This window comes from Clarias gariepinus, chromosome 5, assembly GCF_024256425.1.
Source record: "Clarias gariepinus isolate MV-2021 ecotype Netherlands chromosome 5, CGAR_prim_01v2, whole genome shotgun sequence".
NCBI classification, from domain to species: Eukaryota; Metazoa; Chordata; class Actinopteri; order Siluriformes; family Clariidae; genus Clarias; species Clarias gariepinus.
Window position 1 is genome coordinate 3,711,824 of NC_071104.1, and position 18,177 is coordinate 3,730,000.

At 43.1% G+C, this 18,177-nt stretch overlaps 1 protein-coding gene and 15 non-coding genes across 16 annotated transcripts in view; 7 read left to right on the forward strand and 9 right to left on the reverse strand.

Annotated features, from left to right (window-relative positions):
• The window catches only part of LOC128524461 (nuclear factor 7, brain-like), a 561,325-nt gene that overhangs the window by 341,446 nt on the left and 201,702 nt on the right, over positions 1-18,177 (reverse strand). The window lies entirely within an intron of this gene.
• Positions 131-204, forward strand: trnat-agu (transfer RNA threonine (anticodon AGU)). The gene has a single exon. It is a non-coding gene; the product is annotated as a tRNA-Thr (tRNA).
• On the reverse strand, positions 1,015-1,097 carry trnal-cag (transfer RNA leucine (anticodon CAG)). The gene has a single exon. It is a non-coding gene; the product is annotated as a tRNA-Leu (tRNA).
• Positions 1,365-1,446, reverse strand: trnas-aga (transfer RNA serine (anticodon AGA)). Its single transcript has one exon. It is a non-coding gene; the product is annotated as a tRNA-Ser (tRNA).
• On the forward strand, positions 3,551-3,624 carry trnat-ugu (transfer RNA threonine (anticodon UGU)). Its single transcript has one exon. It is a non-coding gene; the product is annotated as a tRNA-Thr (tRNA).
• Positions 4,330-4,403, forward strand: trnat-agu (transfer RNA threonine (anticodon AGU)). The gene has a single exon. It is a non-coding gene; the product is annotated as a tRNA-Thr (tRNA).
• Positions 5,214-5,296, reverse strand: trnal-cag (transfer RNA leucine (anticodon CAG)). Its single transcript has one exon. It is a non-coding gene; the product is annotated as a tRNA-Leu (tRNA).
• On the reverse strand, positions 5,564-5,645 carry trnas-aga (transfer RNA serine (anticodon AGA)). The gene has a single exon. It is a non-coding gene; the product is annotated as a tRNA-Ser (tRNA).
• trnat-ugu (transfer RNA threonine (anticodon UGU)) lies at positions 7,750-7,823 on the forward strand. Its single transcript has one exon. It is a non-coding gene; the product is annotated as a tRNA-Thr (tRNA).
• Positions 11,014-11,096, reverse strand: trnal-cag (transfer RNA leucine (anticodon CAG)). Its single transcript has one exon. It is a non-coding gene; the product is annotated as a tRNA-Leu (tRNA).
• Positions 11,364-11,445, reverse strand: trnas-aga (transfer RNA serine (anticodon AGA)). Its single transcript has one exon. It is a non-coding gene; the product is annotated as a tRNA-Ser (tRNA).
• On the forward strand, positions 13,551-13,624 carry trnat-ugu (transfer RNA threonine (anticodon UGU)). Its single transcript has one exon. It is a non-coding gene; the product is annotated as a tRNA-Thr (tRNA).
• On the forward strand, positions 14,319-14,392 carry trnat-agu (transfer RNA threonine (anticodon AGU)). The gene has a single exon. It is a non-coding gene; the product is annotated as a tRNA-Thr (tRNA).
• Positions 15,203-15,285, reverse strand: trnal-cag (transfer RNA leucine (anticodon CAG)). Its single transcript has one exon. It is a non-coding gene; the product is annotated as a tRNA-Leu (tRNA).
• Positions 15,553-15,639, reverse strand: trnas-aga (transfer RNA serine (anticodon AGA)). The gene has a single exon. It is a non-coding gene; the product is annotated as a tRNA-Ser (tRNA).
• Positions 17,744-17,817, forward strand: trnat-ugu (transfer RNA threonine (anticodon UGU)). Its single transcript has one exon. It is a non-coding gene; the product is annotated as a tRNA-Thr (tRNA).

The following is an 18,177-nucleotide window of genomic DNA, read 5'->3' on the forward strand; positions in this document are numbered from 1 at the left end:
CTGTGGGACTTCATTCATGGTCCTATCATGCTGCATGCCAGTGGAGACAATCTTAGCTTGATAGTCAAGTTCCTGTGCTGGAGCATCTCAGATACGCGAGAGTATATGCAAGAGGCTAAGGTTTGGTTGTGGCGCTGTGGCTTAGTTGGTTAAAGTGCCTGTCTAGTAAACAGGAGATCCTGGGTTCGAATCCCAGCAGTGCCTCTCACTGTGCACCTCTGTTGCTATGCAGGTCAGACTGGTTTCTGTGGAAAAAGGAAATCTTTGCTTTATGTCTGACCATTAAATGGGTTAAGGTCACACAATGCACAAGCTTTCTGATTAGCCAAGTTTACAGTCCGATCTTGTGTATCCGTAGGTCATTAGCTATATTGCAAATTGTACATGGCCCAATTGCCCAAGATTGCACTACACACTGCACTTCAATATATATAAATATATGTGTATGTATACATAAAATTACATTACTGAAAGCTCGCTTGTGCCCATTTTCTAAGAAAGCATACAGTGATAAGTTGCTGAAAGCTACTACGATCCGATGTGGATGTCTTTGTCTGATCCAGAGTAGACGTTTTACCTTAGCAAAACAGGAAAGCAGTTTAGAGAGCAACCTCTCCAACCATCTATGGGCAATGCTGCAAAATACAGACAGAAAGATGAAATGAACCTATGTATCATGAACAATGATAACTTTTCATACCCAATTGTCAAATAGAAGCTGATTCCTTGACTTCACCAATCAAACATGTGCTGGGACATCTCAAAAGAATTTTTCAGCATGCGTGAAAAGGAAGTTCAGCTCAGAACCTGTAGCCTTGATTTTGGCACCCTGCTCCGGGCTTTGCCTCAACAACACAACCATGTCTACATCGTCCAAAAAATTGAAGAAGCAAGCGCTTGATGAAGAAAAGTGCCAACTTCTTCGCTAGCAAGCAAAGCTATGCTGTGAGAGGTCAAGGTTATTGATGCAGATCCATACATGATTTCCTAAATGCAACAAAGAGAAGGGGCTCTTGTCAGAAGTGGGATTCAAACCCACGCCTCCAGGGGAGACTGCGACCTGAACGCAGCGCCTTAGACCGCTCGGCCATCCTGACACGGCTGTCTCTAGAAAGGTCACGTCTTGCACGGATTACCGATCGGATGTCTATGAGGCAGCTTGTCATTGGAAGACAGATCAACGTTGGGAAGGGGTGACAGGATTTCTCCACCAAAGCAGCAGCTATTGAGGATGAAAAGGGGGCAGGATGTCACCATTATGTCTTCAGCAAATCACCAACTCTTAAGGGCATGAGGAAATTTGTTACAAATCACAGCCACAACACAATGAGTTGCAACATGTCTTTCTTGCGCAATATAACAGACGTAATCGGCAGGATTCGAACCTGCGCGGGGAGACCCCAATGGATTTCTAGTCCATCGCCTTAACCACTCGGCCACGACTACACCGCGTGTGCTTACATAGTGTGGGCCCGTGATTGAATAGACTTTTGCCACGTCTGATTTCATGACTTGACCTCCTCCCCAAAGCAAGCGCTAGATCTTTCCAATACACGCAAGTGTATCGGTTGGCTTAAGTTCAGGATTTTTAGGCTTCAGACAGGAACCACATTCACGTTTTACCTTAGAAAAACAGCAAAGCAGTTTAGAGAGCAGCCTCTGCAACCATACATGCTGCAAAATACAGTGAGAAAGATGAAATAATCCTATAAATCATAAACAAGACAACTTTTCATACCCCATCATCATCCAGAAGCTGATTCCTTGACTTCTGCATTCAAACATGCGGTGGAACATCTCAAAAGAATTTTTCAGTATCTGTGAAAATGAAGTTCAGCTCAGTGCTTTGCCTCAACAACACAACCATGTGCAGAGACGTCTAGTAAACAGGAGATCCCAGGAGAGGTGAACAGGAGCATTTAAATCCCAGCAATGCCTCTTGAGGGGCACTTCTGTTGCTATGCAGATCAGACTGGTTTCAGTGGAGGAAATGAAATCTTTGCTTCATGTCTGACCGTTAACAGCTCATGGGTTAAAGTCACACAATGCACAAGCTTTCTGATTAGCCAAGATTAGAGTCCTATCTTGTGTATCCCTAGCACAACTGCTGTCAACATTATGATCCGGTCATTAGCTACATTGCGACTGCATATCTTTTTACCACACCTTTAAACATTTGTCTGTTAGGACGATGACTAGAGCAGATAATTTCTTGCATTTGCATTGGTTTGGCTGCCTTCTTCTGACATATAATTTGACCTGTGGTTGCGATTATTAAGCTGTTGGGGACCTTTGCAAGCATCAAATCAAGTGTATGAGGCTCATTCACAGAAACGCAACAGAATAATGCTGCTGCCAAATCGTCATTCGTGTGGTAACATGATGTCTCGGATTTGTAGGACCTTATACCACAAAACGTTTAATCTATGGGTGATGAGGAGATACCTTATTTAATATGTTATCTAGCGCTTACTCCAGTGTGTATATGTTGAGGTCTCCATGCTACAGTGCTATCCAAGCAGTGTCTACTGCAACAATCATCTGTTGGTGCGAAAGCTATCCCTTTCTTGCCTTTCTTACAGCCAGAGTTGAATAACTTTGCAAGTCAGACAGGGATCTGTGGCAAATTCCATGGTGAAATCAAGGCATTCTGTGGACGCTGTTGACAGCTTGTGGGATCAGCACCTGCCATAGTTGTTTGCATTTGGTGGAATTTGATTAGTAGCAACAGAAAAGCATCTGCCCAATGAACTCGAGCATCCATGAATCTTGGAGAGCCTGAAAAAAAACACCCTGGTTGGCTCTGTGATGCAATGGATAGCGTGTTGGACTTCTGGACTCAGCTGTGGAGCTATTCAAAGGTTGCGGGTTCGATGCCCCGCCAGAGACACTAACTTGTTACCTTCTTTTTATCCACACACCATGTCTAAAATGAAATCTTTGGTCAGGAATCCCTGTTCAAGATGCACTTTCCTATGTGCCATATTTGATTGAATGACTTGTCAGCTGATTTTAAGAAATATCATTGTTTTCCACATGTTTCCGCCCATTTGTCCCAAATCAAGCCCTCAGCTCAACTCCAGCTTCAACAAAAGGTTACGACATTGATTCACGCAATCCTTATGGGACAAAGAGCCAAAGTCCACAGCAGCAATCTGATGAACGCTTGCTTGCTTTTAGATGTGCATGGCATGTGGATTTTAATTCCTCCCCCATGACTGTTGTGATATGCTTGTTAGGACTATGGCTGGAGATCAGCCATAACCTTTTGTTTGCTGTGGCTTGTGTGCCATTTACAGATCTAAAACTTGACATTTTCTTAAGGATTTTCACCCGTTTTGGGATCTTATCAAGCCGAAATCAAAGTGAGGATGTGCAAACAAACATCAAAGCATTTGCATGGCATCGCTGGTTGAGTACTCGTCTTACGAGCTCAGCGAGGTTTGCATGCGGATGGAGGAAATATTAGCATTGCAATCAGATTACGTCTTGGCCAGGAGAGTCTCGGTTAAAAGTGCTGGGTCATGCCTAAGGTGCCGCGCAGGCTATTGGCACTGTGGCTTAGCTGGTGAAAGCACCTGTCTTGTAAACAGGAGATCCTGGGTTCAAATCCCAGCAGTGCCTGTTGTGAGTTTCATCTCTTGGTACACCAGACAAGGTCTGGGTCCAACTGCATGAGGAACTCAAGGCTTAAGTGCTTGTGGTCTCAGGTTGTGGCAGGGTATCTTGCTTTCAGCCAGGATTTCTGCTCAGTTTTCATGTGTTTTCCAGAGGTAGACACCTGTCCATGGTGTCAAGCAAGGTAGCTCTATTCCTCCCACAGAAGTGAATGAAAACTGGCATTTTGATTTGCAAGAATTGAATCATTTTCTGAGTAGCCGTGGAACATTTGCCTGATGTTGACATTTGGTTACATTTAAATGAGGACAATGGCTGTCAATAAGCTAGTATATATATATATATATATATATATATATATTTTTTTTTTTTTTTTTTTTTTTTTTTTTTTTTTTTTTTTGCTGTAAACTGTATGCCAGTTGCAAATATATAACATACAGTGTGTTTGAAATTTGTTTATTTTTGCAAGCCTGAAATCTACTGCAACAGGCATGATCTTTGCCTGCAATGAACTTTGAACAACCTGAGTCGAAACACCATGACTGGCAGTTTTGGCGTGCTCTGTGAAGCATGGTATAGCACTGTGGGACTTCATTCATGGTCCTATCATGCTGCATGCCAGTGGAGACAATCTTAGCTTGATAGTCAAGTTCCTGTGCTGGAGCATCTCAGATACGCGAGAGTATATGCAAGAGGCTAAGGTTTGGTTGTGGCGCTGTGGCTTAGTTGGTTAAAGTGCCTGTCTAGTAAACAGGAGATCCTGGGTTCGAATCCCAGCAGTGCCTCTCACTGTGCACCTCTGTTGCTATGCAGGTCAGACTGGTTTCTGTGGAAAAAGGAAATCTTTGCTTTATGTCTGACCATTAAATGGGTTAAGGTCACACAATGCACAAGCTTTCTGATTAGCCAAGTTTACAGTCCGATCTTGTGTATCCATAGGTCATTAGCTATATTGCAAATTGTACATGGCCCAATTGCCCAAGATTGCACTACACACTGCACTTCAATATATATAAATATATGTGTATGTATACATAAAATTACATTACTGAAAGCTCGCTTGTGCCCATTTTCTAAGAAAGCATACAGTGATAAGTTGCTGAAAGCTACTACGATCCGATGTGGATGTCTTTGTCTGATCCAGAGTAGACGTTTTACCTTAGCAAAACAGGAAAGCAGTTTAGAGAGCAACCTCTCCAACCATCTATGGGCAATGCTGCAAAATACAGACAGAAAGATGAAATGAACCTATGTATCATGAACAATGATAACTTTTCATACCCAATTGTCAAATAGAAGCTGATTCCTTGACTTCACCAATCAAACATGTGCTGGGACATCTCAAAAGAATTTTTCAGCATGCGTGAAAAGGAAGTTCAGCTCAGAACCTGTAGCCTTGATTTTGGCACCCTGCTCCGGGCTTTGCCTCAACAACACAACCATGTCTACATCGTCCAAAAAATTGAAGAAGCAAGCGCTTGATGAAGAAAAGTGCCAACTTCTTCGCTAGCAAGCAAAGCTATGCTGTGAGAGGTCAAGGTTATTGATGCAAATCCATACATGATTTCCTAAATGCAACAAAGAGAAGGGGCTCTTGTCAGAAGTGGGATTCGAACCCACGCCTCCAGGGGAGACTGCGACCTGAACGCAGCGCCTTAGACCGCTCGGCCATCCTGACACGGCGGTCTCTAGAAAGGTCACGTCTTGCACGGATTACCGATCGGATGTCTATGAGGCAGCTTGTCATTGGAAGACAGATCAACGTTGGGAAGGGGTGACAGGATTTCTCCACCAAAGCAGCAGCTATTGAGGATGAAAAGGGGGCAGGATGTCACCATTATGTCTTCAGCAAATCACCAACTCTTAAGGGCATGAGGAAATTTGTTACAAATCACAGCCACAACACAATGAGTTGCAACATGTCTTTCTTGCGCAATATAACAGACGTAATCGGCAGGATTCGAACCTGCGCGGGGAGACCCCAATGGATTTCTAGTCCATTGCCTTAACCACTTGGCCACGACTACACCGCGTGTGCTTACATAGTGTGGGCCCGTGATTGAATAGACTTTTGCCACGTCTGATTTCATGACTTGACCTCCTCCCCAAAGCAAGCGCTAGATCTTTCCAATACACGCAAGTGTATCGGTTGGCTTAAGTTCAGGATTTTTAGGCTTCAGACAGGAACCACGTTCACGTTTTACCTTAGAAAAACAGCAAAGCAGTTTAGAGAGCAGCCTCTGCAACCATACATGCTGCAAAATACAGTGAGAAAGATGAAATAATCCTATAAATCATAAACAAGACAACTTTTCATACCCCATCATCATCCAGAAGCTGATTCCTTGACTTCTGCATTCAAACATGCGGTGGAACATCTCAAAAGAATTTTTCAGTATCTGTGAAAATGAAGTTCAGCTCAGTGCTTTGCCTCAACAACACAACCATGTGCAGAGACGTCTAGTAAACAGGAGATCCCAGGAGAGGTGAACAGGAGCATTTAAATCCCAGCAATGCCTCTTGAGGGGCACTTCTGTTGCTATGCAGATCAGACTGGTTTCAGTGGAGGAAATGAAATCTTTGCTTCATGTCTGACCGTTAACAGCTCATGGGTTAAAGTCACACAATGCACAAGCTTTCTGATTAGCCAAGATTAGAGTCCTATCTTGTGTATCCCTAGCACAACTGCTGTCAACATTATGATCCGGTCATTAGCTACATTGCGACTGCATATCTTTTTACCACACCTTTAAACATTTGTCTGTTAGGACGATGACTAGAGCAGATAATTTCTTGCATTTGCATTGGTTTGGCTGCCTTCTTCTGACATATAATTTGACCTGTGGTTGCGATTATTCAGCTGTTGGGGACCTTTGCAAGCATCAAATCAAGTGTATGAGGCTCATTCACAGAAACGCAACAGAATAATGCTGCTGCCAAATCGTCATTCGTGTGGTAACATGATGTCTCGGATTTGTAGGACCTTATACCACAAAACGTTTAATCTATGGGTGATGAGGAGATACCTTATTTAATATGTTATCTAGCGCTTACTCCAGTGTGTATATGTTGAGGTCTCCATGCTACAGTGCTATCCAAGCAGTGTCTACTGCAACAATCATCTGTTGGTGCGAAAGCTATCCCTTTCTTGCCTTTCTTACAGCCAGAGTTGAATAACTTTGCAAGTCAGACAGGGATCTGTGGCAAATTCCATGGTGAAATCAAGGCATTCTGTGGACGCTGTTGACAGCTTGTGGGATCAGCACCTGCCATAGTTGTTTGCATTTGGTGGAATTTGATTAGTAGCAACAGAAAAGCATCTGCCCAATGAACTCGAGCATCCATGAATCTTGGAGAGCCTGAAAAAAAACACCCTGGTTGGCTCTGTGATGCAATGGATAGCGTGTTGGACTTCTGGACTCAGCTGTGGAGCTATTCAAAGGTTGCGGGTTCGATGCCCCGCCAGAGACACTAACTTGTTACCTTCTTTTTATCCACACACCATGTCTAAAATGAAATCTTTGGTCAGGAATCCCTGTTCAAGATGCACTTTCCTATGTGCCATATTTGATTGAATGACTTGTCAGCTGATTTTAAGAAATATCATTGTTTTCCACATGTTTCCGCCCATTTGTCCCAAATCAAGCCCTCAGCTCAACTCCAGCTTCAACAAAAGGTTACGACATTGATTCACGCAATCCTTATGGGACAAAGAGCCAAAGTCCACAGCAGCAATCTGATGAACGCTTGCTTGCTTTTAGATGTGCATGGCATGTGGATTTTAATTCCTCCCCCCTGACTGTTGTGATATGCTTGTTAGGACTATGGCTGGAGATCAGCCATAACCTTTTGTTTGCTGTGGCTTGTGTGCCATTTACAGATCTAAAACTTGACATTTTCTTAAGGATTTTCACCCGTTTTGGGATCTTATCAAGCCGAAATCAAAGTTAGGATGTGCAAACAAACATCAAAGCATTTGCATGGCATCGCTGGTTGAGTACTCGTCTTACGAGCTCAGCGAGGTTTGCATGCGGATGGAGGAAATATTAGCATTGCAATCAGATTACGTCTTGGCCAGGAGAGTCTCGGTTAAAAGTGCTGGGTCATGCCTAAGGTGCCGCGCAGGCCATTGGCACTGTGGCTTAGCTGGTGAAAGCACCTGTCTTGTAAACAGGAGATCCTGGGTTCAAATCCCAGCAGTGCCTGTTGTGAGTTTCATCTCTTGGTACACCAGACAAGGTCTGGGTCCAACTGCATGAGGAGCTCAAGGCTTAAGTGCTTGTGGTCTCAGGTTGTGGCAGGGTATCTTGCTTTCAGCCAGGATTTCTGCTCAGTTTTCATGTGTTTTCCAGAGGTAGACACCTGTCCATGGTGTCAAGCAAGGTAGCTCTATTCCTCCCACAGAAGTGAATGAAAACTGGCATTTTGATTTGCAAGAATTGAATCATTTTCTGAGTAGCCGTGGAACATTTGCCTGATGTTGACATTTGGTTACATTTAAATGAGGACAATGGCTGTCAATAAGCTAGTATATATATATATATATATATATATATATATATTTTTTTTTTTTTTTTTGCTGTAAACTGTATGCCAGTTGCAAATATATAACATACAGTGTGTTTGAAATTTGTTTATTTTTGCAAGCCTGAAATCTACTGCAACAGGCATGATCTTTGCCTGCAATGAACTTGGAACAACCTGAGTCGAAACACCATGACTGGCAGTTTTGGCGTGCTCTGTGAAGCATGGTATAGCACTGTGGGACTTCATTCATGGTCCTATCATGCTGCATGCCAGTGGAGACAATCTTAGCTTGATAGTCAAGTTCCTGTGCTGGAGCATCTCAGATACGCGAGAGTATATGCAAGAGGCTAAGGTTTGGTTGTGGCGCTGTGGCTTAGTTGGTTAAAGTGCCTGTCTAGTAAACAGGAGATCCTGGGTTCAAATCCCAGCAGTGCCTCTCACTGTGCACCTCTGTTGCTATGCAGGTCAGACTGGTTTCTGTGGAAAAAGGAAATCTTTGCTTTATGTCTGACCATTACAGTGGTGTGAAAAACTATTTGCCCCCTTCCTGATTTCTTATTCTTTTGCATGTTTGTCACACTTAAATGTTTCTGATCATCAAACACATTTAACTATTAGTCAAAGATAACACAAGTAAACACAAAATGCAGTTTTTAAATGATGGTTTTTATTATTTAGGGAGAAAAAAAATCCAAACTTACATGGCCCTGTGTGAAAAAGTAATTGCCCCCTGAACCTAATAACTGGTTGGGCCACCCTTAGCAGCAATAACTGCAATCAAGTGTTTGCGATAACTTGCAACGAGTCTTTTACAGCGCTCTGGAGGAATTTTGGCCCACTCATCTTTGCAGAATTGTTGTAATTCAGCTTTATTTGAGAGTTTTCTAGCATGAACCGCCTTTTTAAGGTCATGCCACAACATCTCAATAGAATTCAGGCTAGACTTTGACTGGGCCACTCCAAAGTCTTCATTTTGTTTTTCTTCAGCCATTCAGAGGTGGATTTGCTGGTGTGTTTTGGGTCATTGTCCTGCTGCAGCACCCAAGATCGCTTCAGCTTGAGTTGACGAACAGATGGCCGGACATTCTCCTTCAGGATTTTTTGGTAGACAGTAGAATTCTTGGTTCCATCTATCACAGCAAGCCTTCCAGATCCTGAAGCAGCAAAACAACCCCAGACCATCACACTACCACCCCCATATTTTACTGTTGGTATGGTGTTCTTTTTCTGAAATGCTGTGTTACTTTTACGCCAGATGTAACGGGACACGCACCTTCCAAAAAGTTCAACTTTTGTCTCGTCGGTCCACAAGGTATTTTCCCAAAAGTCTTGGCAATCATTGAGATGTTTTTTAGCAAAATTGAGACGAGCCTTGATGTTCTTTTTGCTTAAGTGGTTTGCGCCTTGGAAATCTGCCATGCAGGCTGTTTTTGCCCAGTCTCTTTCTTTTGGTGGAGTCGTGAACACTGACCTTAATTGAGGCAAGTGAGGCCTGCAGTTCTTTAGTTGTTGTCCTGGGGTCTTTTGTGGCCTCTCGGATGAGTTGTCTCTGCGCTCTTGGGGTAATTTTGGTCGGCTGGCCACTCCTGGGAAGGTTCACCACTGTTCCATGTTTTTGCCATTTGTGGATGATGGCTCTCACTGTGGTTCGCTGGAGTCCCAAGGCTTTGGAAATGGCTTTATAACCTTTACCAGCCTGATAGATCTCAATTACTTTTGTTCTCATTTTTTTCTGAATTTCTTTGGATCTTGGCATAATGTCTAGCTTTTGAGGTGCTTTTGGTCTACTTCTCTGTGTCAGGTAGCTCCTATTTAAGTGATTTTTTGATTGAAACAGGTGTGGCAGTAATCAGGCCTGGGGGTGACTACAGAAATTGAACTTTTAACTGTGATAAACCACAGTTAAGTTATTTTTTAACAAGGGGGGGCAATTACTTTTTCACACAGGGCCATGTAGATTTGGAGTATTTTTTCTCCCTTAATAACATAATCTTCATTTAAAAACTGCATTTTGTGTTCAATTATGTTATCTTTGACTAATAGTTAACGGTTTTTGATGAGCAGAAACATTTAAGTGTGACAAACATGCAAAAGAATAAGAAATCAGGAAGGGGGCAAATAGTTTTTCACACCACTGTAAATGGGTTAAGGTCACACAATGCACAAGCTTTCTGATTAGCCAAGTTTACAGTCCGATCTTGTGTATCCGTAGGTCATTAGCTATATTGCAAATTGTACATGGCCCAATTGCCCAAGATTGCACTACACACTACACTTCAATATATATAAATATATGTGTATGTATACATAAAATTACATTACTGAAAGCTCGCTTGTGCCCATTTTCTAAGAAAGCATACAGTGATAAGTTGCTGAAAGCTACTACGATCCGATGTGGATGTCTTTGTCTGATCCAGAGTAGACGTTTTACCTTAGCAAAACAGGAAAGCAGTTTAGAGAGCAACCTCTCCAACCATCTATGGGCAATGCTGCAAAATACAGACAGAAAGATAAAATGAACCTATGTATCATGAACAATGATAACTTTTCATACCCAATTGTCAAATAGAAGCTGAATACTTGACTTCACCAATCAAACATGTGCTGGGACATCTCAAAAGAATTTTTCAGCATGCGTGAAAAGGAAGTTCAGCTCAGAACCTGTAGCCTTGATTTTGGCACCCTGCTCCGGGCTTTGCCTCAACAACACAACCATGTCTACATCGTCCAAAAAATTGAAGAAGCAAGCGCTTGATGAAGAAAAGTGCCAACTTCTTCGCTAGCAAGCAAAGCTATGCTGTGAGAGGTCAAGGTTATTGATGCAGATCCATACATGATTTCCTAAATGCAACAAAGAGAAGGGGCTCTTGTCAGAAGTGGGATTCGAACCCACGCCTCCAGGGGAGACTGCGACCTGAACGCAGCGCCTTAGACCGCTCGGCCATCCTGACACGGCGGTCTCTAGAAAGGTCACGTCTTGCACGGATTACCGATCGGATGTCTATGAGGCAGCTTGTCATTGGAAGACAGATCAACGTTGGGAAGGGGTGACAGGATTTCTCCACCAAAGCAGCAGCTATTGAGGATGAAAAGGGGGCAGGATGTCACCATTATGTCTTCAGCAAATCACCAACTCTTAAGGGCATGAGGAAATTTGTTACAAATCACAGCCACAACACAATGAGTTGCAACATGTCTTTCTTGCGCAATATAACAGACGTAATCGGCAGGATTCGAACCTGCGCCGGGAGACCCCAATGGATTTCTAGTCCATCGCCTTAACCACTCGGCCACGACTACACCGCGTGTGCTTACATAGTGTGGGCCCGTGATTGAATAGACTTTTGCCACGTCTGATTTCATGACTTGACCTCCTCCCCAAAGCAAGCGCTAGATCTTTCCAATACACGCAAGTGTATCGGTTGGCTTAAGTTCAGGATTTTTAGGCTTCAGACAGGAACCACGTTCACGTTTTACCTTAGAAAAACAGCAAAGCAGTTTAGAGAGCAGCCTCTGCAACCATACATGCTGCAAAATACAGTGAGAAAGATGAAATAATCCTATAAATCATAAACAAGACAACTTTTCATACCCCATCATCATCCAGAAGCTGATTCCTTGACTTCTGCATTCAAACATGCGGTGGAACATCTCAAAAGAATTTTTCAGTATCTGTGAAAATGAAGTTCAGCTCAGTGCTTTGCCTCAACAACACAACCATGTGCAGAGACGTCTAGTAAACAGGAGATCCCAGGAGAGGTGAACAGGAGCATTTAAATCCCAGCAATGCCTCTTGAGGGGCACTTCTGTTGCTATGCAGATCAGACTGGTTTCAGTGGAGGAAATGAAATCTTTGCTTCATGTCTGACCGTTAACAGCTCATGGGTTAAAGTCACACAATGCACAAGCTTTCTGATTAGCCAAGATTAGAGTCCTATCTTGTGTATCCCTAGCACAACTGCTGTCAACATTATGATCCGGTCATTAGCTACATTGCGACTGCATATCTTTTTACCACACCTTTAAACATTTGTCTGTTAGGACGATGACTAGAGCAGATAATTTCTTGCATGTGCATTGGTTTGGCTGCCTTCTTCTGACATATAATTTGACCTGTGGTTGCGATTATTCAGCTGTTGGGGACCTTTGCAAGCATCAAATCAAGTGTATGAGGCTCATTCACAGAAACGCAACAGAATAATGCTGCTGCCAAATCGTCATTCGTGTGGTAACATGATGTCTCGGATTTGTAGGACCTTATACCACAAAACGTTTAATCTATGGGTGATGAGGAGATACCTTATTTAATATGTTATCTAGCGCTTACTCCAGTGTGTATATGTTGAGGTCTCCATGCTACAGTGCTATCCAAGCAGTGTCTACTGCAACAATCATCTGTTGGTGCGAAAGCTATCCCTTTCTTGCCTTTCTTACAGCCAGAGTTGAATAACTTTGCAAGTCAGACAGGGATCTGTGGCAAATTCCATGGTGAAATCAAGGCATTCTGTGGACGCTGTTGACAGCTTGTGGGATCAGCACCTGCCATAGTTGTTTGCATTTGGTGGAATTTGATTAGTAGCAACAGAAAAGCATCTGCCCAATGAACTCGAGCATCCATGAATCTTGGAGAGCCTGAAAAAAAAACACCCTGGTTGGCTCTGTGATGCAATGGATAGCGTGTTGGACTTCTGGACTCAGCTGTGGAGCTATTCAAAGGTTGCGGGTTCGATGCCCCGCCAGAGACACTAACTTGTTACCTTCTTTTTATCCACACACCATGTCTAAAATGAAATCTTTGGTCAGGAATCCCTGTTCAAGATGCACTTTCCTATGTGCCATATTTGATTGAATGACTTGTCAGCTGATTTTAAGAAATATCATTGTTTTCCACATGTTTCCGCCCATTTGTCCCAAATCAAGCCCTCAGCTCAACTCCAGCTTCAACAAAAGGTTACGACATTGATTCACGCAATCCTTATGGGACAAAGAGCCAAAGTCCACAGCAGCAATCTGATGAACGCTTGCTTGCTTTTAGATGTGCATGGCATGTGGATTTTAATTCCTCCCCCCTGACTGTTGTGATATGCTTGTTAGGACTATGGCTGGAGATCAGCCATAACCTTTTGTTTGCTGTGGCTTGTGTGCCATTTACAGATCTAAAACTTGACATTTTCTTAAGGATTTTCACCCGTTTTGGGATCTTATCAAGCCGAAATCAAAGTTAGGATGTGCAAACAAACATCAAAGCATTTGCATGGCATCGCTGGTTGAGTACTCGTCTTACGAGCTCAGCGAGGTTTGCATGCGGATGGAGGAAATATTAGCATTGCAATCAGATTACGTCTTGGCCAGGAGAGTCTCGGTTAAAAGTGCTGGGTCATGCCTAAGGTGCCGCGCAGGCCATTGGCACTGTGGCTTAGCTGGTGAAAGCACCTGTCTTGTAAACAGGAGATCCTGGGTTCAAATCCCAGCAGTGCCTGTTGTGAGTTTCATCTCTTGGTACACCAGACAAGGTCTGGGTCCAACTGCATGAGGAACTCAAGGCTTAAGTGCTTGTGGTCTCAGGTTGTGGCAGGGTATCTTGCTTTCAGCCAGGATTTCTGCTCAGTTTTCATGTGTTTTCCAGAGGTAGACACCTGTCCATGGTGTCAAGCAAGGTAGCTCTATTCCTCCCACAGAAGTGAATGAAAACTGGCATTTTGATTTGCAAGAATTGAATCATTTTCTGAGTAGCCGTGGAACATTTGCCTGATGTTGACATTTGGTTACATTTAAATGAGGACAATGGCTGTCAATAAGCTAGTATATATATATATATATATATATATATATATATATATTTTTTTTTTTTATTTTTTTTTTGCTGTAAACTGTATGCCAGTTGCAAATATATAACATACAGTGTGTTTGAAATTTGTTTATTTTTGCAAGCCTGAAATCTACTGCAACAGGCATGATCTTTGCCTGCAATGAACTTGGAACAACCTGAGTCGAAACACCATGACTGGCAGTTTTGGCGTGCTCTGTGAAGCATGGTATAGCACTGTGGGACTTCATTCATGGTCCTATCATGCTGCATGCCAGTGGAGACAATCTTAGCTTGATAGTCAAGTTCCTGTGCTGGAGCATCTCAGATACGCGAGAGTATATGCAAGAGGCTAAGGTTTGGTTGTGGCGCTGTGGCTTAGTTGGTTAAAGTGCCTGTCTAGTAAACAGGAGATCCTGGGTTCGAATCCCAGCAGTGCCTCTCACTGTGCACCTCTGTTGCTATGCAGGTCAGACTGGTTTCTGTGGAAAAAGGAAATCTTTGCTTTATGTCTGACCATTAAATGGGTTAAGGTCACACAATGCACAAGCTTTCTGATTAGCCAAGTTTACAGTCCGATCTTGTGTATCCGTAGGTCATTAGCTATATTGCAAATTGTACATGGCCCAATTGCCCAAGATTGCACTACACACTACACTTCAATATATATAAATATATGTGTATGTATACATAAAATTACATTACTGAAAGCTCGCTTGTGCCCATTTTCTAAGAAAGCATACAGTGATAAGTTGCTGAAAGCTACTACGATCCGATGTGGATGTCTTTGTCTGATCCAGAGTAGACGTTTTACCTTAGCAAAACAGGAAAGCAGTTTAGAGAGCAACCTCTCCAACCATCTATGGGCAATGCTGCAAAATACAGACAGAAAGATAAAATGAACCTATGTATCATGAACAATGATAACTTTTCATACCCAATTGTCAAATAGAAGCTGAATACTTGACTTCACCAATCAAACATGTGCTGGGACATCTCAAAAGAATTTTTCAGCATGCGTGAAAAGGAAGTTCAGCTCAGAACCTGTAGCCTTGATTTTGGCACCCTGCTCCGGGCTTTGCCTCAACAACACAACCATGTCTACATCGTCCAAAAAATTGAAGAAGCAAGCGCTTGATGAAGAAAAGTGCCAACTTCTTCGCTAGCAAGCAAAGCTATGCTGTGAGAGGTCAAGGTTATTGATGCAGATCCATACATGATTTCCTAAATGCAACAAAGAGAAGGGGCTCTTGTCAGAAGTGGGATTCGAACCCACGCCTCCAGGGGAGACTGCGACCTGAACGCAGCGCCTTAGACCGCTCGGCCATCCTGACACGGCGGTCTCTAGAAAGGTCACGTCTTGCACGGATTACCGATCGGATGTCTATGAGGCAGCTTGTCATTGGAAGACAGATCAACGTTGGGAAGGGGTGACAGGATTTCTCCACCAAAGCAGCAGCTATTGAGGATGAAAAGGGGGCAGGATGTCACCATTATGTCTTCAGCAAATCACCAACTCTTAAGGGCATGAGGAAATTTGTTACAAATCACAGCCACAACACAATGAGTTGCAACATGTCTTTCTTGCGCAATATAACAGACGTAATCGGCAGGATTCGAACCTGCGCCCCTTGGAACCTTCCCAATGGATTTCTAGTCCATCGCCTTAACCACTCGGCCACGACTACACCGCGTGTGCTTACATAGTGTGGGCCCGTGATTGAATAGACTTTTGCCACGTCTGATTTCATGACTTGACCTCCTCCCCAAAGCAAGCGCTAGATCTTTCCAATACACGCAAGTGTATCGGTTGGCTTAAGTTCAGGATTTTTAGGCTTCAGACAGGAACCACGTTCACGTTTTACCTTAGAAAAACAGCAAAGCAGTTTAGAGAGCAGCCTCTGCAACCATACATGCTGCAAAATACAGTGAGAAAGATGAAATAATCCTATAAATCATAAACAAGACAACTTTTCATACCCCATCATCATCCAGAAGCTGATTCCTTGACTTCTGCATTCAAACATGCGGTGGAACATCTCAAAAGAATTTTTCAGTATCTGTGAAAATGAAGTTCAGCTCAGTGCTTTGCCTCAACAACACAACCATGTGCAGAGACGTCTAGTAAACAGGAGATCCCAGGAGAGGTGAACAGGAGCATTTAAATCCCAGCAATGCCTCTTGAGGGGCACTTCTGTTGCTATGCAGATCAGACTGGTTTCAGTGGAGGAAATGAAATCTTTGCTTCATGTCTGACCGTTAACAGCTCATGGGTTAAAGTCACACAATGCACAAGCTTTCTGATTAGCCAAGATTAGAGTCCTATCTTGTGTATCCCTAGCACAACTGCTGTCAACATTATGATCCGGTCATTAGCTACATTGCGACTGCATATCTTTTTACCACACCTTTAAACATTTGTCTGTTAGGACGATGACTAGAGCAGATAATTTCTTGCATGTGCATTGGTTTGGCTGCCTTCTTCTGACATATAATTTGACCTGTGGTTGCGATTATTCAGCTGTTGGGGACCTTTGCAAGCATCAAATCAAGTGTATGAGGCTCATTCACAGAAACGCAACAGAATAATGCTGCTGCCAAATCGTCATTCGTGTGGTAACATGATGTCTCGGATTTGTAGGACCTTATACCACAAAACGTTTAATCTATGGGTGATGAGGAGATACCTTATTTAATATGTTATCTAGCGCTTACTCCAGTGTGTATATGTTGAGGTCTCCATGCTACAGTGCTATCCAAGCAGTGTCTACTGCAACAATCATCTGTTGGTGCGAAAGCTATCCCTTTCTTGCCTTTCTTACAGCCAGAGTTGAATAACTTTGCAAGTCAGACAGGGATCTGTGGCAAATTCCATGGTGAAATCAAGGCATTCTGTGGACGCTGTTGACAGCTTGTGGGATCAGCACCTGCCATAGTTGTTTGCATTTGGTGGAATTTGATTAGTAGCAACAGAAAAGCATCTGCCCAATGAACTCGAGCATCCATGAATCTTGGAGAGCCTGAAAAAAAACACCCTGGTTGGCTCTGTGATGCAATGGATAGCGTGTTGGACTTCTGGACTCAGCTGTGGAGCTATTCAAAGGTTGCGGGTTCGATGCCCCGCCAGAGACACTAACTTGTTACCTTCTTTTTATCCACACACCATGTCTAAAATGAAATCTTTGGTCAGGAATCCCTGTTCAAGATGCACTTTCCTATGTGCCATATTTGATTGAATGACTTGTCAGCTGATTTTAAGAAATATCATTGTTTTCCACATGTTTCCGCCCATTTGTCCCAAATCAAGCCCTCAGCTCAACTCCAGCTTCAACTAAAGGTTACGACATTGATTCACGCAATCCTTATGGGACAAAGAGCCAAAGTCCACAGCAGCAATCTGATGAACGCTTGCTTGCTTTTAGATGTGCATGGCATGTGGATTTTAATTCCTCCCCCCTGACTGTTGTGATATGCTTGTTAGGACTATGGCTGGAGATCAGCCATAACCTTTTGTTTGCTGTGGCTTGTGTGCCATTTACAGATCTAAAACTTGACATTTTCTTAAGGATTTTCACCCGTTTTGGGATCTTATCAAGCCGAAATCAAAGTTAGGATGTGCAAACAAACATCAAAGCATTTGCATGGCATCGCTGGTTGAGTACTCGTCTTACGAGCTCAGCGAGGTTTGCATGCGGATGGAGGAAATATTAGCATTGCAATCAGATTACGTCTTGGCCAGGAGAGTCTCGGTTAAAAGTGCTGGGTCATGCCTAAGGTGCCGCGCAGGCCATTGGCACTGTGGCTTAGCTGGTGAAAGCACCTGTCTTGTAAACAGGAGATCCTGGGTTCAAATCCCAGCAGTGCCTGTTGTGAGTTTCATCTCTTGGTACACCAGACAAGGTCTGGGTCCAACTGCATGAGGAACTCAAGGCTTAAGTGCTTGTGGTCTCAGGTTGTGGCAGGGTATCTTGCTTTCAGCCAGGATTTCTGCTCAGTTTTCATGTGTTTTCCAGAGGTAGACACCTGTCCATGGTGTCAAGCAAGGTAGCTCTATTCCTCCCACAGAAGTGAATGAAAACTGGCATTTTGATTTGCAAGAATTGAATCATTTTCTGAGTAGCCGTGGAACATTTGCCTGATGTTGACATTTGGTTACATTTAAATGAGGACAATGGCTGTCAATAAGCTAGTATATATATATATATATATATATATATATATATATA